General features: G+C 38.4%; 1 protein-coding gene across 2 annotated transcripts in view; it reads right to left on the bottom strand.

The window, feature by feature from the left end:
• Positions 1–1,110: 1,110 nt before the first annotated feature.
• The window catches only part of LOC132667344 (uncharacterized), a 56,633-nt gene continuing 30,108 nt past the window's right edge, over positions 1,111–27,635 (bottom strand). The window contains exons 3-4 of one of the 2 annotated variants that reach the window (XM_078446437.2): positions 18,324–18,506; positions 1,111–1,623 (exon numbers count right to left, since the gene is read on the bottom strand). The gene's annotated coding sequence lies outside the window, so the exon portion shown is untranslated. The remainder of the gene's footprint in view (positions 1,624–18,323; positions 18,507–27,635) is intronic. The other variant, XM_078446436.2, reaches the window with a different exon arrangement.

The following is a 27,635-nucleotide window of genomic DNA, read 5'->3' as shown; positions in this document are numbered from 1 at the left end:
TATCTGCATCATCATCATCATCATCATCATAATAATAATAATTATTATTATTATTATATTCATACTTTTTAAACAAAATCTCACCCTGTAAATTTTAACGCATTACATCTTGGATTTTTCTTTAAAATTTTTAAAGACTTTTTTAAAGAGCAATTTTAGGTTCAGTTAAGAGAAGACACAGAGATTTCCCATCTACTCCCTACCCCTACACATGGGCAGCTTCCCCCATTATCAATCTCCCCACCAGAGTGGTACATTTGTTAGAAGGGGTGAAGCCTATATTGACACATCATAATCACCAAAGGTCCACATTAGGATTCAGTCTTGGTATTGTACATTCTATGAGTGTGACAAATGTATAATGGCATGTATTCCATCATTGTAATATCATACAGCGTATTTTCACTGCCTTAAAAATCCTATGTTCTATCTATTCATCCCTCCCTCCACCCCCTGCCAAACCCTCACTTTAAACATTTTATTTTATTCCTGTGGCTCCTCCTATTCTACTATCTCCTAAATCCACACCCTTGTTTCTTCACTGACAGATAGTATATGGTGTAAACTTTGTTTTGTATATGCAGCAGGCAACATTTTCATTATGTTAAAGATTTGTGCTCTGTACTTTTCCTTAGCAATATGTTCATTCTTTATGAGTCTGGCCCTAAAACTCCATAGATTTTAATTATTCCTAGAGTCTGGTTATACATCAAAAGATCTCTCTCGCTCTCTTTTTCAGAATATGGTGCTTAAATGAAAAGCTGCTAGGTTGTTCACACACTGCTTTGAGGAACAGCTTTTCACAGATGGAAGGGCATAAAAATGATGGGCTGTTATCTTGTAGCCTGAAACTCCACTCTCTGAACACATGAAATATTGATATTAAATCAAGCTGTACCTGGTTTCCTCCATATGAATCCTTCCAAGTTCTTGACCTCTGTTCTATTGCTGTTTCATTTTAATCAGAATTCCAGTGTCAAGGTGGAGATGGGGGGATATGTGGGCTCTGTGAAAGAAAAATTGAAGTTGGACTAGCTTCTTGTGTATTTTTGTAAATTCAGGGATGACATAGAACAGTAAAAATCAGTGTAGCGATGATGTGGTCAAATAGATAAACATTTATTCACTGTGAACTATTGCATGCATTTGCAATGACATCATTGAAAGCTGACAAGCAGCACTTCTAATGTTAATATATAATAAATTATGAAAGAAAATAAATTCTATATTAGATACTAATTAGAATATTAAAGTATTGTTTTCTACTATTTAAAAAAAACAGCAAAGCTTATAATGGCTCCAACACTTATTTCTCACTCATTACCGTCAAAATGAGTGTTCCTGATTAACTGGGGCTCGCCTCTGGGCACTGATTCAGGGTCCTAGGCTCCTTCCATATTGTGGCTCCACCAGCTTCAACATACAGTTTCTAATGTTGCCATATCCCTCTGCATCAATTCATGTGAAGGAAAAGAGCATAGAGAGCCTATCATGGGAGATTTTTTATGCACCAAGCTCAGAAACGCTACATATCACCACTTTTCCTTCCATTGATGAGAACTCAGTCATCTGGCTGCACCTTGGTATAAGACACTCTGGTATATAGTCATCTGGCTATATGCCCTGGAAAAGGAAGAAAAGCTTGTGTTAATCATCTAGAAGCCTTTGAATAAGAGCATACTTTCAGTAAGAGCATCTTCAAAACTTGTTTTCACTACTCCTGAAGCCACGACTACCCTGTATGCTAACTTGAATTTAAATTTCAAAAAAATTGTCTTCATAGATAATTTGACAAGATCATGAAACACGTGTTTTTTTTTTTTTTAAATATAAAAAGTCCCTTCCATTAAAAAAAAACTTATATTTTCAAGGCGCCTGGGTGGCTCAGTCGGTTAAGCGTCCGACTTTGGCTCAGGTCATGATCTCACAGTTCGTGAATTCGAGCCCCATGACGGGCTTTGTGCTGACAGCCTGGAGCCTGCTTCTGATTCTGTGTCTCCCTCTCTCTCTCTCTGCCCCTCCCTCACTCGTGCTCTCTCTCTCTCTTTCGCTCTCTCTCTCAAAAGTAAATATTAAAAAAAAATTTTTTAACTCGTATTTTGAATACATTCTGAAAGGCTGTCTGCCCTTTCATTCCCTGTAATTGTCTTACCATTCTGTTTAGAAGCAATATAGTAAAAGGAAGTCATATACACCTGGATTTTCCAACTTCACATAGACAGGAAAGCAGAAACTATAACCAAACCCATATCTGTCAGTCTTCAAAGCCCAAACCATTAAACTCTAGAGGATTTTGCCTCTCATTGGCTACACTGTGTCTAGTCCAAACTCTGGTTCTTAATATCTGGTAGAACAGCCACAGCATCATGAGGACATGAAACAAAATCAAGAGGAAAGATTTCTGAAGTATTAATCATAAAAACTTTCAGTGTCAGTTATTTCCTGTGACTCCTCTATTATTATTTCAAGTTCTTTTTAATGACACTTGTCCAATCACTTATGTCCATCCTGGGGATAAACTGTACACCTTTTGGAGGTTAACTATTTCAGAACCTGGCATACAATTTTGACAAAGTCACTAATTGGCCCCACGGGGGGCCTAACCACCAACAGGAAGATTACTTTATTTTCCACCATCACCTTTGTAACCAAATTCTATTTATACAAGTTTTATTTCTAGCTTTAAAAACTTGTACTTCAAAATCAATTTTGTACCTGTTCTTCGAGGTATGTTAGCAAAACAGAAGGCTGACATTTTTATGCTGAAATTCATGGAAAGCTTACTATCTATCCCTTATATTGGTTCTTGCAAGAAGCCTCTCCCTCTTCCATGTTCTGCTGTGTTAATTTATCAGTTTTAAAAATCACTTAGAAAATCAGAAAAATTTTCAATGTCATTTACATATAATCAATAATTATTTCTTTCTAAACACAGGCTTCTGTGGTTCAAGAAGTGAGATTAATTTTGCTGAAGAAAAAAACACATGATGAATTAAATACATATCTTCAGCTTTCCATCTGATTATGAGAAGTTTTTTGAGCATCTATTAAGTGAATACATCATAACACATTGAGCATAAGAGGAAGAAAAGACATACTTTGCTTCTTATAAGGCAAAGGTGGAGTAGTAATAGATTCACTCAATATAAACCAAGAATACATACTAAGTAAAAAATAATAAATAATATAGGCACCTGGGTGGCTGAGTCAGTTGAGTGATTCTTGATTTTGGCTCAGATCATGATCCCAGGGTTGTAGGATCAAGCCCTGAGTTGGGCTCCATGCTGAATGTGGAGCCTGCTTAAGATTCTTCTCCCTCTCTCTCTCTCTCCCCCCCCCCGCCCTTCTCCCCTACTCATATGCTCTCTTTCTCTAAAAGAGAAAAAAAATAAATATATATAAAAAAAATGTTTTTTTAAAAAATAAAAATAAATCCTCTCATAAGAAGCAGTAAGTCAACAAATGATCAGTCCTCTTACAGGAAGGCAGCTTAGAGAAGTATTTGCTTTTAGGTTAGATTATGAATCTCTAGAGGAATTATTTAACTGATATTCATAAGCCCTTGATGTGTTATTAAACAAAACAGTTAAGCAAGCTAAGGAGAAATCTAGTAATCTGCTTTAATATTTAGAATCCATAAGACTGAGTAAATAAAGTAATAGAAGAATATAATAATTAATTCCATAAATAAGTAAGTTAAAAAAGAAGAAACGCCATTAATGAGAATTATTTTCTTTCTTAGAATTGCCCTATAAAAATATTTCTAAAAATCCCTTTGATTTAGCAAAAGTAGATGAAAAACTCCTGATAACTTCAGTTTCTGTATGCTTATTTTTCTTGAGTGAGGAAAAAAAAAGTTGGTTCCTGATTGGATAATCCTTCAGAGAAAAGGTGTTTTGTTTGTTTGTTTGTTTATTTGTCTTTTAAATGTTTATTTTTGAGAGAGAGAGAGAGAGAGAGTGAGAACGAGAGACAGAGTGTGAGCAGGGTAGGGTCAGAGAGAGAGGGAGACAGAATCTGAAGCAGGCTCCAGGCTCCAAGGTGTCAGCACAGAGCCTGACACGGGGCTTGAACTCATGAACCAAGAGATCATGACCTGAGCCAAAGTTGGATGCTCAACTGACTGAACCACCTAGGTGCCCCAGAGAAAAGGTGCTTTTAAGAAATGATCCACAAAGGAAAACCACGGGAGAATGCACATCAATTCCCCCAAAGCAGAACCTTAATAAAATATTTTAGCAGGAAACTTTATTTAGTGATAGTATAGCATAGTGTTGATATCATCAGCCAGTGCTGATGAGTATTCCAACTATGGATATAAACTAAAATTAAAAATACAGATTACTCTTTAGGTAAAAGAATTATTTCACCAAACGAATGAGAGAAGCCTAGGCCTGAGTTACATAGCAATCAGAATATGGCTAAAAAAGAAAGTGGTGATCAAATAGAGTTGGAAAGCAGCTGCACTCTCGGTCTAAAATCCCTTTCAAAATGTAATGTCACCAAATTGACAGATTATCAGTTTGTTTTGATTCGAGCTGTCTCAATTCTACAATTAATAATTTGCACTCCGAATGTAAAATGATCACAAGCAATGTGGTAAAGGTGACACACTTCTGGACCGAGTCCACATGCACCGTTGATTATTCCTCAGCCGTGTGACCTTGGGCAAATCCTTTTAACCCTCTGGGTCTTGCCCTGAAACAGTATGTATTGGAGGGCTCTGCATCCTGCCTGCTGCCTCCAACTGTCCATCACTCTGCTCTCAGGGTTCTGACAGGCTCGTGACCCGAAGATGCTGGCTGACTGTGGTAGGGTGAGTCTGGAAGATGGGTGGTCACACAAGAGAGCTCTGGAGGGAAACTATACTAAGATGAGGTCTTTGAAAGTTTTTAGAAAAGACAGCTCATGCATTTCCAGAGTCATAAATTGTCACACAAAGCCAATGATCTCATTTTAGTGATATTTGCTATTGAAAGAAATATGGATAACAACTTGTCTTAAAATCATTTCATGATGTTGTGGTAAATAATATCAAACTAGCCTGGAGCGCTGGCATTTTACACCGCCTTTAAATATTAACAAACAAACAAAAAAGAGACCTCTTGATCTTCCCTGAATAAAAACAGGTGGAAATGTAAAATCATCATATCTATTTGAAAATCAAGAGTATATCTCCATTTTTGTCATGAAGTACAGTGCCATGTTTGCAAAATTATTTTTATTTTGTATGTACCCTGTAGTGCTCAACATTTTAATTGCTACTTCCTCAATAAAATTATTGGAACTCTTCCATCTTGCCATTAGCACTTGCAAAATAACTGTTAACAATATGTTATCCAGACACAGAAACTTTATAATTAATGTTGGAATAGTCTTCAAAGTCTAGTGACTAAAATATATCCTATAAAAATTACTGGACTTCATTCAATGCTGTTCTGCCATTTTAAAGTTCAATAAATGTGTTGAGAGGGAGATATTTGGCAACCTAAGTTGGGCAGTCTGGCAGTGAGAACTGAGATGCTGGAAGTTTTGATTTCTGTTGTGTGGTAAATATACCAAAAGCCTCCAGGGTTTTAGTGCAACCCCTGAACGGCTAAAGGAGATCTGACCAAATGCAACTCCCAGTGGGAATCTGAACAGTCATTCGGGGCTATATTCCCACCTTGTCAGATGATGAGGCGCTGGGACAGGTTCCATTTAAGCAATAAAACACAACAGGCCATGTATATATCTGGGTGATTATAGCATAACTCAGATTGTGTTATAAGTCATGAGGCTGAAGGCCAAGTGTCTTAACTCCATGAGAAGTGCAATATTGGCCCTGAAACACACTGCCTGAAGTGTCTTATTGCTGTCAAGAAATGGAATTTCTACAGTACATTAAGAAAAGGAAAACACTTAGCACAGTGGATTTAAAATAACCATGGCTATGACATCACTGACAGCTAATCAAAACTCTAATTGCAACCAGAGTTCTGAGGCTATTGTATAAAAGGTCTTAACAGACACAGCCATGGATACAAGGAAGAACAATGCCTATGCCATGAGAAGAACCCCAGTAGCACAGGATCTTGAACAAAGAATGGGATAGTTGGCAGTTTTCATTCTCATTAGCAGTGAATTGGTAACATTGCAGTTAACTAGCCTTGAACAATTAAGCCAAAAAAAAAAAAAAAAAAAAGCAAGCAACGCAAACACTTTTCGAATATTTTTCATCTTCATTCAATTCAGTTTCAATATTCATTTTCATACAGTTAAATATGTCTTTAAACAATTAAGGGATGAGACAGCATAAATGCGGGAAAAATCCAGTTCAGATGCCTTGGAAGAAATGAAAGATTATAATGAACTGAGAAGAGTTTGGGGGTCACATGTTGCTCATGATCCATGCAAGGAATTTCCAGTGATATTAAGTTGAAGTTATCCAAAAGAACTGAAGTCACTATGTGGTCATAAGGACCCAGTTCAGATTTTACATCTGAATCTGCCTAACACCACAAAGTGGAACGCACCATTTCAAGGTCCAGTTAACAGCCTCAATAAATTTAACTATGCCAAAGCACACACTGAGAGGTATGTTCAGAAGGTGCCACAGGGAGGCATATAACATCATAAATGAGAGTGAAAAAAGAACTTGTCTCAGGAGTCAAAGGATTTGGGCTTAATGATTTTCTGGGTCACCATGGATAAGTATTTAATTTTTGTGGGCTTTAGTTTCCCCCCCAGTGAGCTCTCCTTGGACTCTGGTTATAGGCATTCCTTCCTTAGGCTCAAAATGAAGCTACCTAGCCATTTCCTGCAAGTTCATTGACAAAGTCATAATGAGGTAAAATATATGTAAGAGATGCTGCCTTTGTTTTTTTTTTTTTAAGTTTATTTACTTATTTTGAGAGAGAAAGCAAGCATGAATGGGGGAGGGGCAGAGAGGGAGACAGAGAATCCCAAGCAGGCCATGCTATCAGCACAGAGCCTGATGCAGGGCTTGATCTCACTAACCACAAGATCATGCATGACCTGAGCTGAAATCAAGAGTCAGATGCTCAACCAATTGAGCCACCCAGGTGCCCAAAGAGATGCTGCCTTTGATACATCGTGGGACATACATGTATATTTGTAAATAAAATTTACATAAGAACTTTGTCACCAGTTTCAGCAAAGATAACCTTACAGACAAGCAATTATCAATGCACTTTTACTAATGATATTAGAGCAGCAAATTTTTCATGTTCTTGTGGGTTAAAGCAAGTAGCAGTTTGTCCCATCAAATAGTACACTTAACTTCTCGAACAAAGGCCCCACAAAATCATGTTTCTCACTTTCTTCCCAATTTATGGAAAATTTTTCTCTATATCAGATCTGTCAGCCATGGCTATACTAATTTACAGGTAATAATTGTATGCTACCTGTAACAAAATATTTCTAATAGTTTTGTTTATATATATTTCTAATAATCTTTATATCAGTCTGGATTTTTTTGTTAAATGAGTAACCAAATGACTAAACTTGGATATAAATAAAATTTCAATTCCTTAAAAATATCATCCTCTTATTTTTATGAAATAGAGCAAACACTTATTTTGTTATGTAAAAGTTTTATATATATTGAGATTTTTAAACTTAGCATTTGTTCAGCCAACCCATTTAAGATAGTTAAGAATCCTGCTGGTTTTAATGACTTTAATGGTTTAATATATATTTTAGTATAACTTGAAATGATCTGCATTTCTAAGTTCCAATTTAACCAATGATCCTATAACAGATCTTTCAAAAATAAAACTCTTCACAATTATAATAACCTTTGTTTTGATAATACAAAGAACTAGATTCCAATATACATTCAATTAATGACAGGATGTAAAACATTGCCACAATTTCCAAGCTTGTCACTGAATATGTTCAATAAAAAATGTTTAATTAAAACCATTATTAAAAGAGTGTTGTGTCCTGTAAAAATGAAGTATTATACAGACATAAGCATTAGGGTCTAATGACCAGCTAGTAACATATTAGAGCCACCAAAAATGATATTCTCTTTTGTTGTGCATCAATGCAATAAATATGTGTAAAGCTGCTTTCAAAGTACATGCTGCATATCTCCAGTAACAATGTAACAGTTTCACCTTTGAAATGGCCTGCCTGGGATCAAACACGGGCTGCCAAAATTCCCAGTTATTTGAACGAATAAATGGCCTAGATGGCCTAGATACGTTAAGTCCACAAAGCAGCTCTCTTATTCTAGACATTGTTTATAACATACTTGTTAGAGAAGTATTGCTGGGTTGTTCAGGATATTTGGCTAAAGGATCCAAAATATGCATATTCTTCACCCATAATCACCCTCCCTCAGAGGCTCCTGCTGAGACACAAGTGCTAGCACACACACACGTAAAAGGGAAGCAAAGTGCAAAGCACTAGGAGTTTTGTTTCTCTTTTATTGGCTTAGCCCTGCCCAATCACGTCCAGTGTGAAGTGAAGGTTAAAGTAGGTTGGATTGTGCATGCAGCATAGTCTAAACAGCTAAGTGGAACCTCTTCTTATCCCTAACCCCTAATCTATATTAGGCTGTTACCATCTTCTGACCAGTCATACGGTACAGAAATCAAAATGATGACTGACAAGTAGAGGGATGCTTTGATGGAGAAACCAGACCACATTTGGGCATCTCATTGCATAGTAGCCCAATGGAGGACCATGGAAAAGAGCCCATGAATGTGTGAGCATGAACACAATAACTCTGATCATCAGACCACCAATCAATCATCCCCAACTGAACAATTAGCTTGACAACCCTTCCTTACTTGGGGAAGGGTGGGGAAGAGGCTAAACAGAGAGGCACTGGAAATATAAGATTCTCTCTCTCTGCTTCTATGGCTCCTCTCCTTTCCAACAAACCGTCGACTCTACATGTTTAATACTGTTAATATACATATGCTGGGAAATGGGCAAGAATTGTGAGACTTTTTAAAAGTGATATATTAGGTGGGGCTAAAAGGAAGTCTGTTTGCCAAGGATATCCTCTGAGGAGTAGCTTCAAGGAAAAGAACACGAGGAAGGAGGAAGTTGTGGGGTGGGCAACAGAGAGCTGGGAATTACCTGGCTGGGTATCTCATCAAGGTCTCTGGACTATAACACACCATGTGGAGAAGCCTGCTAGCGGCTCATCATTCACTGAAATCTTCTTTCTCCAGCAACCCATATCTTCCATAGAGCAAAGAGATAGTGAAAATGTAAGTCTATACCACATGGGGTGGAGGTGGGGGTGACAAACCACTTGTCCCACAGACAAAGCCTGTCTGCAGTGTAATCGCCAAAACAGTGTAACTTAAATCTTTCTCCCCAGATGAGCAAATCAAATAAGGAAAAGAAAAGAGGCTAAAAAGAGAAATAAAATATTAAAGAAGAAAAGAAAAAAAATAGCTTAAAAGAACCCCTAAGAGATGAACCAACCCTTGAGTAGTTAGGGTGACAGACATGATAATGGATTGAATAGTGTCCCCATAAAATTCATGTCCACTCAGAACTTTGTGAACATGACCTTATTTGGAAATAGGGTCTTTGTGGATATGATCAAGGTAAGATGAGGTCATGGCCTATACCCAGTATGACTGGTGTCCTTATAAAAAGAAGGAAATTTGGACACAGACACACAGGGAAGATGACCATGAGATGACAGAGGCAGAGATTGGATTTAGGTTGACACAAGCCAAGGAAAGACAAAGATTGCTGGCAACCCCCAGAAGCTAAGAAGAGGCAAAGAAGGATCCTCCCCTAGAGCCTTCAGGGAGAGCATAGCCTTGCTAACACCTTGATTTTGAACTTCTAGCCTCCAAAACTGTGAGATAATAAAATTGTGTTGTTTCAAGCTACCCAGCCTGTGATAATTTGTTATGGTAGCCCCAAGAAACTAATACAAACACTAAGTGTGTATTACTAGAACTTGTATGTTACATTGCTCTTTCTTCACATGACAATTTATTCCACTCACATTTTTAAAAAATAGCCTTTTGCACAGGAAAATAATACTATTTACCTACTCAGAGAAAAACATGCACTTGGATTTTCTTATACTCATGAGAATTGATTGGTACAAGATATTCCCCCCACTTTCTGTTCATTGTTCTTGTGATCATCATCATTCATTTGCAAGTTGGAATATCAGGCTATGAGTACAGATTTCAATCATGCAGAAGAATATCTCTTTGTGCTATGAGGCCTATGTGGAGATAAAACCTGTAACTCAGCCTCATGAAGACTATTATCTCCTAAATGACCAAATAAATTAACTATTAAGCCATAATGGGGCCATGAGAATCATTATACAGATCATGTGGACAAATTGCAGCATTTCTTTTAAGCATTGCTTTCTTTCCACTATAATATATTATATATTTGGGAATTATGACGTATTGAGAATGAAATAAGCCATGCTTCTATAAGTTGTAGTAGTGCCTTTTTAAATCCTTAAAGAGTTTTTTTCCTCTACCTCATGCTACTGATTAAGAATTCCTTCTCTAAATTAGCTTAATTTGCAGCAAGGGATTAATAAATGGGAATAGCATTAACCTTTGGCCTTACAAATACACTCAGAAATAATGATCAGAACTATCCTGCTGGGAGTTTTATCAATCACAAGAATTGGCAAAGGTGAATTTATCATGTAATGGGTCTAATGGGACCCAACCTTTGGTTGCACGTATGTTTTGCCAAGTATCCTGAGTTGAGTGGAGGTTTTGGTGGGAAAGTCGAACCCTCAACATTCTTATCTTGGTCCCAGTGTGACTGGCTCCTGAATAAAAATGATAATCACAATGATAATAGTAATGACAATGACAGTTAACATTCATTGAACACTTAATGCCTATGTTTTAGGAACTATACTAAAAATTTTACTTACATTACCTCTCTTAACTTCTATGATATAGGTGCTATTCTTACCACTGTTTCATAAATGAGGAAGCAGATTTAGAGATTAAAAAAAAAGGATGGTACCAATAGAGATCCATCCCAGCAGGGAAAGATGGCACCCTCAAAAGGGGCGAATAGAGTTTAATGAAGAGACTATTTACAAAGTTGTGGACAAAGTTAGGGGAAACCAACAAGCAATGGTGAGGGCCTAACCCTATCAGGAAGTTTTTACTATCCCCAGGTGAAATACTGCACTGCCAGCTAGCAGAAGCCAAAACCTTTGATAGAAAGACACAGCCACTGTCAAACTGTGACCTGGCAGGCAGGTGGCTGGGAGAATAAATACCCTGACCTCTCTCCTACCTCTCTCTGATCTCCTAAAGCATTTTCCTTTGGCTGACTCAAATAGAAACCAGAGGGCAAGAGGACTTAGTGATGTAGTCCCTACAGGCCAGCTTTCAGGATACAGAGCAGGGTGGAGTGGAGAACAGATTTGGAGGGGCAAATAGTGTTTATGCAGCACGGGAACTACTCAGAACATACAACTACTCCTCATTGGATGAAGGCAAAATGCAAATGTAGGCAGACTAGAGGGAACTAGGCCCTCAGGCCCACCTTTGATGGGTCATCAACCACCACTAATTGCTACAGCTCATGACCTGACTCCAACTCTGTTGGGATAAATCAGGACACCATTAGTCCTGTGACCCTGCCAAGCCTCTTCCCTTCTCTATCATTCCTCCCACTTACGCTACTTCAACCTGAACAGCTGATATCTCTTCAAACTCTTATGCTCTGATTCATCAACCACCCCCTTTATGACTGCTGGAAAGTTTGCTTTGTGTTACAGACTCCCAGAGGCAGTAACAAAAATGTGCTGTTCAAATCTACTACTGTTGGGAACAGAACTGGCTAATGCTCCTCCTCTCACTGCTGCCTCTTTGGGCTGCAAATTAAGCTAATTTACACCAAGAGCACACTTCCCACGGGCTCCTCCCAGACAATGACTGAGCACTGTAGGGGCACTCAGGCAGGCCCCATCCTGCAAGAGGTGGGAATTTTCCAGAGCTGATGTTGCTTGAGGCCTCCTCATTAGCCTCATTAGTTCAAGACTCCTCCTTTCCAATCCAATTTCCTTCTCTCTTCTTTCTTTCATTCCATAGATGTCAGACCTACATGTAGTCTAAAGGCTCTCTCCACCTTTTCCAGCTTCTCCCAATAAATCTCTTACATGTCTAATTCCATCCTGGCATCTGCTTTCAATAGGCATGAAGTAATGCAAGAGGTACTAAGGGGGGTCTGAAAAAACAGATGGTAAGATGAGAACATGAGGCTGGCTTACTCATCACCTGAGGGCAAAGACAATGCCATCTTGAATGGTAAGTGAGGCATAGACAGTCCTGGAACAAGTTAGCAGCTCAACTGCTAACGATTTCATTAGTGGTGATCTGGGAAAATGAGTGGAAGTAAACGCCTTGCAGATGAAACAATCCAGGCATTTGAAAGATCTGAGGTAGCAATGACCACAAGAATAGTGAAGGTGGCCACTGAGAGGTTGTTTTGATGCCCTAAGAGGGATGATGAGAAACTGATCCATCAACAGACAGTTAAAAGATAAGTATGAGAGCTAGAGCATCTCTCCGGTAGCTTACAAAGAGGCCCTTACTTCCTGGAGTGGAAGAGCAGAGACAGCTGGGCAGCATACTGCAGCTCAGAGAGTTGCATATCAGAGTTCCAGAGATGGCTTGAATGCTCACCCAAGGCAGGTCCTTATGCTAAGGACCCTCTTGGGAAAACCTGAGACCCTCAAATATGGGATAGAGCCATCTGCATGGGCACCACTGAGGATGGATACTGGCTCTGCAGAGCTCCCTTGAGACTGTTGGAACTATGTGTCTTCTCATTTTGTGGAGGGGTCAGAATTTCTTCACTAGTGAGCAAGAAATAGGGAGTGGTACTATTGAGACATGGGAGGTCTTATGTGTAAGAGTGTATCTAGAGCTGAACAGCTTCTGTTGGTGACCACCCCATTGCAGTCTTCCTGTTAACACCGGTATGCTTCAGGACTTGCCCTGGAAGTGGCACCCCAACTTTTCCTCTGTGCCTGCCCACCAGCCTCAGCTCGCCTAAACTCCTGCTGCCTGACAATGACAGACCATTCTGACCCAAAAAACCCAGTAAACATCCCAACCAGTATTGGCAACCACATCTACTCCAGTGATGTCTGAAACCTAGCCATGCAGAAGGACTCTCCTTCCAAGCTGTTCTTTCCATGGGGATGCTTCCTCAGGCCAAGGGTTCTCTTTGGAGTCCTTTCTATGCCTGGGTGGGTCAGTCAGTTAAGCGTCTGACTCTTGGTTTTGGCTCAGGTCATGATCTCACAGTTTGTGGGATTAAGCCCCACTTCAAGCTCTGTGCTGACAGTGCAGAGCCTGCTTGGGATTCTCCCTGCCCTTCCCCCCTGCCTCTCTCCCTCTTTCTCAAAATGAATAAACTTAAAAAAAATGTAGAGTCCTTTCTATATCCTTATAGTTACTCCTCTATATAGTTTAATAATTCTTTATATTAAACTGTCCCTGTTCATATTACATTGTAGTTTCTGTTTCCTGATTAGACTCAGACTGATACAAGGTATCCAGAATGTATACCCAGGTATCAAGAATATAAAATTAAATGAGCAAAAATTTGTTGGCTTGGGGGTACTGTCTCCAAGCTAACATATTTATGTTTAAGTCCTTGATAAGGACCCCAGATGATGCAGCAAACTCACTACTAGAGTAGCTCCTAGATGCTTAGAAAAAGTTGTGGCCAATGCTGAGAGGAATGGAAATGTGTGGCTTGCCTAGGCTGATGGTACAGGAAGAAATAAAGAGGCAAAGGGAAGTGGGCATGCTGGAATAAGATTACATTCCATAGTAAAGCCTACAGAACATATAATTTACTAAGGCCACTAAAAATGCAGTGGTAGAAGAGGCATGAGCATCACTAGGAGGAATTCATGGTAGCTCTCCTCTGTAGGCTGGGGCTGACTGAAGAAAAGGCAATCATGGAACTAAGCTCATTAATATTTATAGGAGATGATGGGGCTGTAAAGTACTAGAGGCTAGGTATATAACCACCAGAAACCAAGATGTTACAATTACCATAATAAAGAACCCAATAGCCAAAGCAATCTTGAGAAAGAGCAAAGCTGGAGGTATCACGATCCCAGATTTCAAGATACACTACAAACGTGTAGTAATCAAAACAGTGTGATACGGACACAAAAATAGACACCTAGATCAAGAGAACAAAATAGAGAGCCCAGAAATAAACCAATCCATTATGACAAAAAAGGCAAGAATATACAATGGAGAAAAAGACAGTCCCTTTAATAAATGATGCTGGGAAACTGGAAAGCTACACACAGAAGAATGAAACTGTACCACTTTTTTACACCATATACAAAAATAATCTCAAAATGGAATCATTAAATCCATGAAATAAATGAGAGACCTGAAACCATAAAATATCTAGAAGAAAAGTAATCCTAGAAGACAGTAATCTCTTTGACATCAGCCTTAGCAAATTTTTCCAAATAGGTCTATTAAGGCCAGGGAAACAAAAGCAAAAATAAACTATTGGGACTACATCAAAATAAAAAGCGTTTGCATAGTGAAGGAAACCATCAAAACAAAAAGGCAACCTACTGAATTGGAGAAGATATTTCCAAATGATATATCTGATAAGAGATTAATATCCAAAATACACAATGAACTTCTACAATTCAACACCAAAAAACCCCAAGTTAATAGAATTAAAACTTTCTCCAAGGAAGACATATAGATAGCCAATAGACACTGATATTCAACGACACTAATCCTCAGGAAAACACAAATCAAAACCACAATGAGATATCACCTTACATCTATCAGAATGGTTAGAATCAGAAAGACAAGAAATAAATAGTATTGGCAAGAACAAGGAGGAAAAGGAACCCTTATGCACCATTGGCGGGAATGTAAATTGGTACAGCTACTGTGGAAAACATTATGGAGATTCCTCAAAAAATTAAAAATAGAAAAAAAAAATTACTATACTATAGTAATTCTACTCCTGGGTCTTTACCCAAAGAAAACAAAAACACTAATTTGAAAAGAAATATGCACCCTAATGTTTACTGAAGCATTATTTACAATAGCCAAGATATGGAAGCAACCCAAGTGTTTACTGACAGATTAATGGATAAAGAAGATATGGTATATGAATATATATATATAATGGAATATTACTCAACCATTAAAAAGAATGTGATCTTACCATTGCAACAACATGGATGGACCTTGAGGGTACTTTGCTAAGTAAAATAGGACAGATAGACAAAGACCAATACTGTATGATTTCACTTATATGTGGAATCTAAAAAAAAAAACAAACAAAACAAAAAAAAATGAACAAATAAAAAGAGACAGACCCATAAATAAAGAGAACAAACTGATGATTCCAGAGGGGAGGAGGTGTGGTGGGGGGGGGGGGGGGGGATAAGCAGATTGGATGAAGGGTAGTGGGAGATATAGGCTTCCAGTTATGAAATGAATAAGTCATGAGATAAAAGGTACAGCATAGGGAATATAGTCAGTGGTATTGTAATATCATTGTGTGGTGACAGATTGGTAGCTACACTTGTGGTGAGCATAGCATAACATATAGAGTTGTGCAATCACTACGTCATACCGCTGAAACTAATGTAACATTACATGTCAACTACACTTCGCAAAAGAAAAAAAAAAGTGAAAAAAAAGTTACCATAATGATAATGACATGCAAGACCAAAGGAGTAACCAAGGGGTCTTGATCTATAACGAGTTATGGAGATGGTTAATGGCACCTGTAGGGACAAAATGGACCAGTAGCCAACAAGAATGGTGCCTAACTTCTATAATCAGAGAAAAGTTACAAACCCTTAGCCACTTTTCAGATCCAGAGTTCCTTGACTTGAAAGGGTCTCTAGAAGGAAGAACACTGTAACATTGTAAAAAGTACAAATTGTAATGATTTCCCCCAGTCCTTCCCCAGTGGGATCTAGGGTCATATACTTGGGTGACTGGGTACACTGGGGGAAGGAAAATACCAACTTATCAAGGCTACTGGATTCAGAGTCTCAAATGACGTTGAATCCCAGAGACCCAAAGCATCATGGTCCCCCTGTTAGACTTACAAATGCCAGGTAATAAATGCTAAAGTCTGACTTCCAAGTTCGATGGACCCACCTAGTGGCCATTTCCACAGTTCCCTACCATATAGTTGGAATTGACATGTTAGGGAGTTTGAGTAACCCCCACATTGGATCGTTGGCTTGTGGAGTAAGAGCTATCATAGTGGGGAAAACCAAATGGAAACCTTTATTTTTTTTTATTTAAAAAAAAAAATTTTTTTTAACGTTTATTTATTTTTGAGACAGAGAGAGACAGAGCATGAACGGGGGAGGGGCAGAGAGAGAGGGAGACACAGAATCGGAAGCAGGCTCCAGGCTCTGAGCCATCAGCCCAGAGCCCGACGCGGGGCTCGAACTCACGGACCGCGAGATCGTGACCTGAGCTGAAGTCGGACACTTAACCGACTGTGCCACCCAGGCGCCCCCAAATGGAAACCTTTAAAATCGCTCTTGTTTCATGGACCAAGATAGTAAATCAAAAACCATGGAGGGATGGTGGAGATTAGTATCATCACCAAAACCTAAAAGATGCAGGGATGGGGGTCTCAATTATATCTCTCTTTAATTCAGCAGTCTGGTCCCTGCAGAAACCAGATGAGGCCTACCAAGCCTTAGGCATCTTTATCCAGAAACAGAACACAGTTATTTTGTGGCAACAATTATCGGGCACTCAAATTTCATCATGTGAACTCTGATTTATTACTCAAGTTATGGATATCTGTAGATCATACCAAATTAGAACTTAAGAGGGAGCGTTAACGGCTATGAATTTAAACAAAGAAGATAATATGCCTTCTGGACTTATTATAGTCATCCTAACTGGGCTCCATCAACAATGATCTCAATGACATTTTCAAAAAAGGCACATTGCTACTTGGTGCTTTACTGCTCCAAGCTTCTCTACAGGGACTATTAACCTTTCTATATTGTGCCAGGTGTACTACAGCATGAATTTTAAGACAACACGAGAACCACCTTTACCAAGAAGTCTCCCTGAAATCCCATCTGCACACCAGGCTGGTTTAGAGGTCCTTTCTTGGTGCTCCAATAATATCCTTTGCAGTTTTATACTTGCCAATAATATCCCACCTTGTTTTATAACTGCCTGGTAATATACATCTGTCCCCTCACTGGACTGTGAGCTACTGGAGGGCAGGGACTGTATATCATTCATCTTTGAGCCTCAGTGGTTTAGAAGAGTGTCGGTTGGCACATGGTTGGCATCCCATAAATACTTGCTTAATGAAAGAATAAATGATTAAATACATTTAAATATGCCATGTTGATGTTTGGATTTTGTACCAGTTTTTCAGAATGCAGCACTTTATGGCTGATTTCTGCGAGAACACATGAGACTTGTTTCATGAATGTGTATGCAGGCGAGTTTCCAATTTATTCTTTTGAACTGGAACAATACTGTTCCAGACCACCCAGCAAGGACCAGTCGCTGTGGTCAGTGCTCTGCAACAAGATTGAAACATTAGCCTTCAGTCTACTCTGAGTAGAATTCTTGCACACATCATCTCCACAGAAGGTCAGAAAAGTTATCAGCAGCAGAATTCTTGATCTAGGGTGCTCCCAGATGGCTTGGGGTAATGAAGGAGCCCCACACCTGGCTCACTTGCACAGAAATGCCTAGTCTGCCAAAGTTCTCTTTAGGTGACGTGGCTCTTCATTCTCAGCTTAAAGCATCACTTTACCAGGTTCCACAGAACTAGGTCTGCCATGTGCCTGAGAAAAGGAAGCTCTCACATAGCAGTGTGGTCAGTTGTAGCTCAACCTAACTAAAAGCTATCACAGGTCAGATTTTGCATTACTTCTCAAGCCACACAAGCCTGATTTTACCATCTGGAAGAAGGACCTCTTCAATCAAAGCTACAACTGGGATTTGAGTACACCACTTACAAAAAGTCAAGTATTACAATATAATTAACATGAGTGAATGAACCTTCAAACATTTGTATACAGCAACTAATATGTTCGTTATTCTTTTGAACCTGTTTCCACTGTCTGATTTATCTTCCCAGATTTGAAGTGTAAAAATATGAGACATCAATAAACCTAGATGTATGTTGTGACCAGTGCAGAAAGGATCCAACTATACATTAGGACCAAACAACATCACCATCACATAACTTGATCCTTTGTCATTCGGGGATATGAAGGAAGGGAGAGTACTTCATAGTACTCTCATAGTAATTCTCTTTTGAATTACACTAACCTGGATTCTCATCCAGACTCCATCACTTAACAGCAGTATGACTGGACAAGTTACTTCATCTGATTCTCAGTTTCACTGTCCATAAGATGGGACAATCTGTTTAACTGCAAAACTTCACCTCCTTCCATCATATCATGCTGCTTCTCATTATAAAACATGATCTTTGCCCTTGAATATATGGCTCTAAAAGGAAAAATAAGACAGAAAAACCAAATAATTAAAATACAATCTTAACACTTCCCAGTTGCTCACTGAAATCTCGGCCCAGGTTTCCACGAAAACATCACAGGTATAAGAATTAGAAACAGTATAAGCCAATGTCTATCCCAAGGTCTGATACAGAATAGATCCTATGGAATATCATGACCATTTAAGTTCAGTTGGATCAAAACTACGCACTTACCCTTCTGGCCCTGGGTGAGTGTTCACATGGGGCAGGCTCCTCCTTGTTAGTGATGTACTTTTTTATATGCAAATAAAGCCTCATCAAGCCAATTCCATATGCCCGTGTCACAGTACTCTGCCCTCCGGACTTTTGGGCAGAGTTGGTGTCAAATTGAATCTTTACTACTTACTAGCTACGTCAGCTTCTAGTCTATAAAATTGGGTTTATAATACATGTCTCATACAGGATCAGTGTAAGGATCAAATATAATAGCATATTCATTTAAAAACATTCCACAAATAATTACCAAGTTCTCGCTTGTGTCCTCAGCTGTATGGCTGCAATGATAAGAAACAGTAACCATTCTAAAGGAGACTTAAATGAACATTTAAGGGTACCTGACATAATATATTCCTCTAAAAATAGTTGTTGATAGAGTTAGAATTCTGATAGCCAGAATGATGTCCAAGTGTATGTAATCATAAGGGAGACACATTCCCTTGTCATCTCTTGAACCCCTTGTCTACAAAAAGATTCTGTGCCTGGGTCCCCATAGTCTTTATTACTCAATTTTGTGAAGACACTCATAAAGATTACTGCAAAGCATTTTAGCTCCAGAAGACTCCAAAGATAATTTATACAAACCCACATTAAAAAGATATGTCATTATTTTCTTTTAATGCTACCTATGTATATATCATTTGTTCAAACTTCATAAAAAAAAAAAGAGCATTTGTTCTAAAACATATTCCCCCAAGTGGGATGATACAACTCATTATCTATGCATAGTTTTAGGTACATCAACCTAAAGTGTATTTTATAGTATTTCTTCTGGCTGAGTTTCTGTTTTTCTCATTCCACCATAGAGTAAGTTATCAGATCTAATTTTGAAATATGAAAGCTATTATCCAAAATGCACCAATATTTCCAGGTGCACTTTATGGAAGTGTAGAACTATTTCTCAGAAGCATAAAACAGTTGTTGAAAAATGTTTTAAAGTGCCAACAAGTTAGAAGTCTTATGAGTTGAACAGGGTCAAGCTCAGGGGAGTGGAACCCTGAAGTCTATATGCCCTAGTCTTACACTCTTGATAGGCCTCATATTCACACCCATGACAGTCTATACTAAAAAGGGAATATAATACATTTTATTTTGAGAGTCAAAAGCTTTATTTTATTCCATATAAACGTTTAAAATATATCACATCACATTATTTTTACTCTATTTGGCATTTCTTTATTGTTTAATATACTGCAAGTCTCAAAAATCGCCCAGGCTCTCTCAAACTTAGAGAAGACCAAGAGGAGAAGAAAGATCCTCAGGCAGCCAAATACATTTGAGCAGCAGAGCTCCAAGGAGAACATCAGTCATCAAACAACTTCTTTCATGATCAGACTTTTGGAAAACTCATTCACATGACTGAAAGTCATGAGACTTATCTGTGGCAACGTCCCAATTTAATGATTTACAATTACTGTTAGAAGTACTGTATACGCCTTATGCACAGGTGATTAGTGCATTCATACGAAGAAAAGGAAAGATGTTGGGAAAGCCCATCATGAGCAGACAGCAATTTGTTGATTTTTCTCTTTTTTTGTAAGCAGTACTTATTGAATACCTGAAATATTCTGGGTTATATACCTGGTGCTGTTCAGAAGAAAAGAAAGAAAGAAAGAAAGAAAGAAAGAAAGAAAGAAAGAAAGAAAGAAAGAAAGGAAGGGAGAAAAGAAAGAAAGGAAAGAAAGAAAGAAAGAAAGAAAGAAAGAAAGAAAGAAAGAAAGAAAGAAAGAAAAAGAAAAGAAAGAAAAAGAAAGAAAGAGAAAACAATTGCTTCAATTTATGGGGACTTTGTATATATTTATGTCAAATATTTTGCAAAAATTATCTCATCATCTCATTTAATTATTACAAAAACATGAAAGATGATAAGGCCCACTGTAACAAATGAGAACATTGAGGCTCGAGAAATAAAGTGACTTGCACGATACACACTAGTAAGTAGAACCAGGAATCAAATCCAGATCTGTCTTTCTGTAAAACTCTAGCTCTTTCTATCACATGATGCTGCTTTTAATTTAATTTAATACAGGGTTCAACAAACTAAGGCCTGGGTTCAAAATCTAGCCTAAAGCCTGTTTGTAAATAAAGTTTGATTAGAACATAGTCACGTCCATTCCTTTACTTATTATCTGTGACTGCTTTCTTGCGAGAGCCTCAAAGTTGAGCAGTTGCAACCCAGACCTTATAGCCTGCAAAATATTTATTCTCTGGCCCTTTCACAGAATAAGATGGCTGAACCCTGATTTAAGACACGATCTCTGTTCTAGCATCAATTCCTCATTTACTATAAGCTGCTTCCATGCCCAGCTCAGCAAATTAAGACCAGGTATAGACATACTTGCCATACAGACATGACTGGATCCTGAAATCATATGTGAGATCCCCATGATAATGAACTCTCTCTTATCCACTCACATACTGCACCTTCTCCTAGTTGGCCCTCTGAAATCCTCCATGTCTTCTCATGCTCCTGCTGATACGTGTATATACCCTGGCTCTATAGTGCTTTTGCCATGTAACTGTTTCTTCCTGAAGCAGCCTTGTACTTCCTTACTCAGGCTGTGCTGAGACCTGATCCAGGTTTTTATCTGAAGGCAATGAAATATGGTAGGGGACAGACCTTAATGACAACCAGCATCATCTTCTGAGGGATTATCCTTAAGGTTAGGTCATTGAATACTGCCCAGGGAAGAGGAGACTCCTGGCCTCTGGCGAGAAATAAGGACTTGCTTCGGATGGCCAGGGAATTCAGAGAAATTAGGAGTTAATGGTCCTCAGGCTCATTCACACAAATGTTCTCCTCCCAGTTATCAGGATCCCAACTCTTTCCCTATCAGACCTCAAGAACTATTGAGGCTGCACATTTAATTTTCTTTGCAGACTTGCCATCTTTATACTCAGATCAAAGGCCCACATTTTAGCCTAGTCACTCCTGCGGCTGCAGGAGATGAAAGTTTCTCCAAAGCTGCCACAAGGTCCTCTGGCTATCACAGCATGACACAGGTTAAAAATTGTCTTTAACCTATAATTTTTCTTTTTGCAAGGCTTCTGGTGATGTCAAAAGCAGCCACCCGACACCACAATCCTTATAATTATCATTGTTTTCATAATATTAAAGTACAGTAGACACAATGTTCTAATGCTATGTCATCCACCTGCACCTCAACCCAATTAACAAGAAGTGAGAGCTTTAATGATTGTAATGCCACAGCATACCAGAGGTTGTTACCACAACATTTCTCATACCAGGTGCTTTATCCTGCGCTTTCTATAGCTTTGTGACCCAAAATCTGGTCCATGGACCAGCAGCATTGGTATCACTTGGGAGCTTGTAAAAAATCCAAAATCTGAGGTCCCAACCCAAGAATATTGAATCAGAATATGCATTTTATTGAATTCCCCAGGTAATTATTATGAACACTAACATGTGAGGACCTTTGCTCTAAACAAAAGCAGATCCTGAAGCAAAGCTAATATGCTGCCACATTTTTGGAGAGTATAATCGCAATGAAAAAACAGAAAGGGGAGAAGGAAACAGGCAGAGAAAAAAGAAAGCAAATTCAAGAAGGTGCATTGCCAGTTCATCACAACTTCTCAAGAAAGCACAGGCTGCATAATTGGTCACATGGTATTTCTGCATGGAACCATAACAACTTGGAACAGTCTGCTGTTGAGAGGAAGGAGGGTGAAAAGTGAGCAATTTATTTGCTGGTTCATTTCTTCTTTTTTTTTTCTTCCAAGTTTTTATTTAAATTCTAGTTGGTTAACATATATGATAAAATTGGATTCAGGTGTAGAATTTAGTGATTCATCACTTATACATATAACACCCAGGGCTCATCACAAGTGCCCTCCTTAATACCCATCACCCATCCCCCACCCACCTCTCTCCATCAACCCTCAGTTTGTTCTTTTTTTTAAAATTTTTTTTAATGTTTATTTATTTTTGAGACAGAGAGACAGAGCATGAACAGGGGAGGGGCAGAGAGAGAGGGAGACAGAATTGGAAGCAGGCTCTAGGCTCCGAGCCATCAGCCCAGAGCCCGACGCGGGCTGGAACTCACGGACCGCGAGATCGTGACCTGAGCAGAAGTCGGACGCTTAAGCGACTGAGCCACCCAGGCGCCCCTCAGTTTGTTCTTTATAGTTAAGAGTCACTTATGGTTTGCTTCCCTCTCTCTTTTTTTTTCCTTCCCCTATGTTCATTTGTTTTGTTTCCTAAATTCCACATGAGTGAAATATGGTATTTGTCTTTGTCTGACTTATTTCACTTACAATAATACACTCTAGCTCCATCCACATTGTTGCAAATGGCAAGACTGTATTCTTTTTGATGAATGAGTGATACTCCATTGTATATTACATATATACAAATACCACATCTTCTTTATCCATTCATCAGCTGTTGGATATTTGGGTTCTTTCCATAGATTAGCTATTGTTGATAATGCCACTATAAACATTGGGGTGCATGTGCTCCTTGGAATATGAACTTTTAAAGGTTTATTTATTTTGAGACAGAGTGTATGTGCACGCAGGAGAGGGGCAAGAGAGAGAGAGGGAGGCAGAGGATCTGAAGCAGACTCTGTGTGCTGATGGCAGACAGTCCAATGTGGGGCTCAAACTCATGATAATGATCATAACCTGAGCTGAAATTTAACTGACTGAGTCACCCAGGTGCCCCTCAAATTTGTATTTTTGTATCCTTTGGGTAAATACCTAATAGTGAAATTGCTGGGTTGTAGGGTAGTTCTAATTTTAGCTTTCTGAGAAACCTCCATACATCCAGAGTGACTGAACCACTCTGTGATGCATTCCAACCAACAGTGTAAGAGGGTTCTCCTTTCTCCATGTTCTTGCCAACATCTATTGTTACCTGTGTTGTTAATTTTAGCCATCCTGACAGGTGTGAGGTGGTATCTCATTGTGATTTGGTTTGTATTTCCCTGATGATAAGTGATGTTGAGCATCTTTTCATGTGTCTGTTAGCCATCTGTATGTCTTCTTTGGAAAAGTGTGTATTCATGTCTTCTACCCATTTCTTCACTGGATTATTTACTTTCTGGGTGTTGAATTTGACAAGTTGCTTATAGATTTTGGATGTTAACCCTTTATCAGATATGTCATTTGAAAAAGAAATCAAGGAATTGATCCAAAAACAATATTCACCAAAAACAATAAGATACCCAGGAATAAACCTAACCAAAGAGATGAAAAGTCTGCACTCTGAAAACTATAGAACAGTTATGAAACAAATTGAAGAGGACAAAAAGAAATGGAAAAATATTCCATGCTCATGGATTAGAAGATCAAACATTATTAAAATGTCTATACTACCCAAAGCAATCTACACATTTAATGCTATCCCTACCAAAACACCACCAGCATTTTTCATAGAGCTAGAACAAACAATCCTAAAACTTGTCTAGAGCCACAAAAGATCCCAAATAGCCAAAGCAGCCTTGAAAAAGAAAATCAAAGATGAAGGCATCACAATTCTGGACTTCAAGTTATATTACAAAGCAGTAGTGATCAAAACAGCATGGTACTGGCACAAAAATGCAATTGTAAATGGGATCAATTCCTTGACTTCTTTTTCAAGTGACATTTCCAAAGAAGACATACAGATGGCTAACAGACACATGAAAACCCAGAAAGGGACCCACAAGTATATGGTCAACTAATCTTTGACAAAGCAGGAAAGAATGATGAATGAAAGAAAGATGACTGATGTTGGACATCTTGTCATGTGTCTGGGTTTTCTATTCTGTTCTATTGATCTAGCCAATGTCCAGCTGTGTTCTCACATGGCAAAGAAAGAAAGTAAACTCTCTGATGTCTCTTATAAAAACATCAATCCTATTGGATTAGGGCCCCACCCTTATGACCTCAGATAACCTTAATTATACCTAAAAGCTCTATCTCCAAATATCTCCACATTGGGGGTTAAGGCTTCAACCTATCAGTTTTAGGGGACATAATTCAGTCCACATCAGATGTAAGCCCGGAGGAAAAAGCATCTTAGAGGAAACAGTACAGTGAGATGAAAACTTGGGAAAATAGTCACAGAGAAGATAGCTATTACTTTACAATAAGATAAGAAACAGAAGATGGTGCATTCATAAACCAAAACAAAAGGACTTTTAAAAGAAACATTTCATGAAAAAAATAACTTTTGGTAATTAAAATATGATAGGAGAAATAAAAAACCATATAGAAGAGATGGAGAATAAAATTGAGAACGTTTCCAAAAAAGTAGAGCATAAGGACTAAGTAAAGTAAAATAGGTGAGAAAAAAATTTTAAAAAGTTAAAAGGTCAATTTAGGAGGTCCAGCAATCAAACAAAAAGAATTTTAGAAAATGACAAAAAAAAAAAAAGACACAAAGATATATCCAATTGTATTAGCTGTTACATGGCAGTCAAACCACACCCTGAGACCAGTTTGTGTTGCCCAAGAAAAGATGGGAGACATAGTACATCTATGCCTCAGAACCCAATTTCTAAGCCTTAATTTGATCTGCTGATTTACTTAGCTTTTTAACCTTGAAAAACCTAGGACATTGGTCTTAGCATTTTAAGTCCTGACTTTCTAGTTCTGAACTATAGCTGCTGAATGCTTGTTAATCCTTTCCTCCTCTGCCTGGATATCTGAACTGCTGCTCTGTCTGACCAAATGTAATTGGCTATCCTTGATCACTGACTGGTTCTTACTGTTCCATCCATACCAGGAATCCTTCAACCAAGTGTTGTAGACCCCCTTGTTATAAAGGGTATGACTCTACCTTATTCAACCAATAGTTTTTAAAATATAAAAGAAGTAGTAATGAGGTCAGATAACAAAATTCTAACAAGCAAAGCAAAGGTTAGAATTTTCTATAATTAAAAAGAATCTAATTCTGTTATTGATTTTTAGTTTAATTCTGTATGGTCTGAATACATACTTTGTCTCATGCCAATTTTGTTAAATTTGCTTAAACTTGATTTGTGGTTCAGAATATAGTCAATTTTGGTAAATATTCTAAGTATACTTGACTTTTTGGCTGATGTTGATGGAGTGTTTTTCTAAAAATCAATTGAGACAAATTAGTCTTCACTGTTGTTCAGATCTTCTATATCCTTACTGATTTTCTATCTACTTGTTTCATTACTTACTGAAAGAAAAGTGTTAAGTCTTTAGTTATTATTGTAAATCTGTTTATTTCTTCTTTCAGTTTTATCAGTTTTTGCTCTATTGATTTTGAAGCTTTGTTATTAAGTATATAAAAATTTATCATTATTATGTCCTCTTAATGAACTGACCTGTAATTTATCACCAAGAAATGTTTCTTCTTTATCCCTGATAATATTACTTGATCTGAAATCTACTTTGCTATTAATATAGTTACTCCAGGGAGGGGCCAAGATGGCAGAACAGCATGGAAGTTCTCTGCTTCTCTCATCCCTGAATTGCAGCTAGATTAGCATCAAACCATTTTTCACACCTAGAAAATTGATCTGAGAATTAACACAACAATCTGCACAACTTGAGCCACAAAACATGGCAGGTATGCAGTGCAGAGAGGTGAAATGAGGAAGAGAGAAGCCTCAGAGAGTAGGGAACGATATTTTCAGAGAGGACAGAGAAAGTGGGGAGAGTACAGAAGAGCATTCCCCCTGAAAGTACCTGGAGAGAAACAGAAAGAGCAGAAGCACCCACACTTGCCTGAACCAGAGGGACACAGGCAAAGGACACTGGAGAATATGATTGCTGGTACTGGAACAAAAACGCCAGGGTGCAGTGAAACCTGACACGGTTGTGTGTTGTGATTTACCATAATCCCTGAAACTCTGCTGCTACTTATTCTGGGGCAAGCCAGCATCCAGTCACAACCTCTGAGTCTCTCCAGCAGTGTGATTGCAGGACTGTTCCCAGCACTGGCCATTGTTCAGCAAGATGCTCCCCAAGAGGGTCAAAGCAGGTCCAAGCCACAGGGCCCTCAGAAGTGAGGGCTTTGGAAACACAGCCCCATCCAAGATAAATGGAAAGGGGTGCTGCCTGGCAGGCTGACAGCTTGGATGCAGACAGTGTAGAAGCAAGGAGTGGAAGGAAGCCAGAGACAAAGGAGGGGTCCTTGATTGCCAGTTGGGTAGAGCACAGAGTTCTGAGGCTAGAGACTGGGAAGCTGGGTGATGCCATTTTCACCTCTCCGGCACATGCACACACATGTGCACACGTGCCACACCCATCTGCCCCATTAAGCTAAGGAGCGCCACCTAGTGGAGAATGGAGCCATTGCACCAAACCCCATCCAACTGCACCAACCAAGCCCTAGAAGACGACCACAAGTCTCTCTGCCTGATTAGTGTATGGACTATAAAGTGCTTCATACTTTGACTTCTAGGGAAAACTGGATGTAATTTCATAAGGATTCCGTTCACTGATTCATCTATTCGGGGTTTTTTTGTTGTTGTTGGCTTTGTTTTTTCTTTTCTTCCTTTTTTTCTTTCCTTATTCTTGGATACAGAAAGAGAAACAAATATTTTTTATTTTCCGTTTGTATATAAATTTTTTTAAATTTTTACTATATATTTTTGGGAAATTTATTTTTTTATTCTATTTTACCTTATCCAATTCATTTTATTCTATTTTATTGCATACATTTTCTTAATTTTAAATGCTTTCTTACTTTCTTTTTCTTTTCTTTTCTTTTCTTTCCCTTTTTTCTCTATTCATCAAGCTACTTTTAACAACCAGACCAAAACGTATCCAGGATCTAGCTTCCTTAATTTGATTTCTTTTTGTTGTTTTGAATCTTTTTAATTTTCTTTTTTAATTTTATTAATTCTTTTTCTTCCTCCAAAATGACAAAATGAAGGAATTTACCC

This window comes from Panthera onca, chromosome B2 (genome assembly GCF_046562875.1).
Source record: "Panthera onca isolate mPanOnc1 chromosome B2, mPanOnc1 haplotype 2, whole genome shotgun sequence".
Lineage (NCBI taxonomy): Eukaryota > Metazoa > Chordata > Mammalia > Carnivora > Felidae > Panthera > Panthera onca.
The sequence above is the reverse complement of the archived record's forward strand: the minus strand, read 5'-3'. Positions and strand labels throughout refer to the sequence as shown.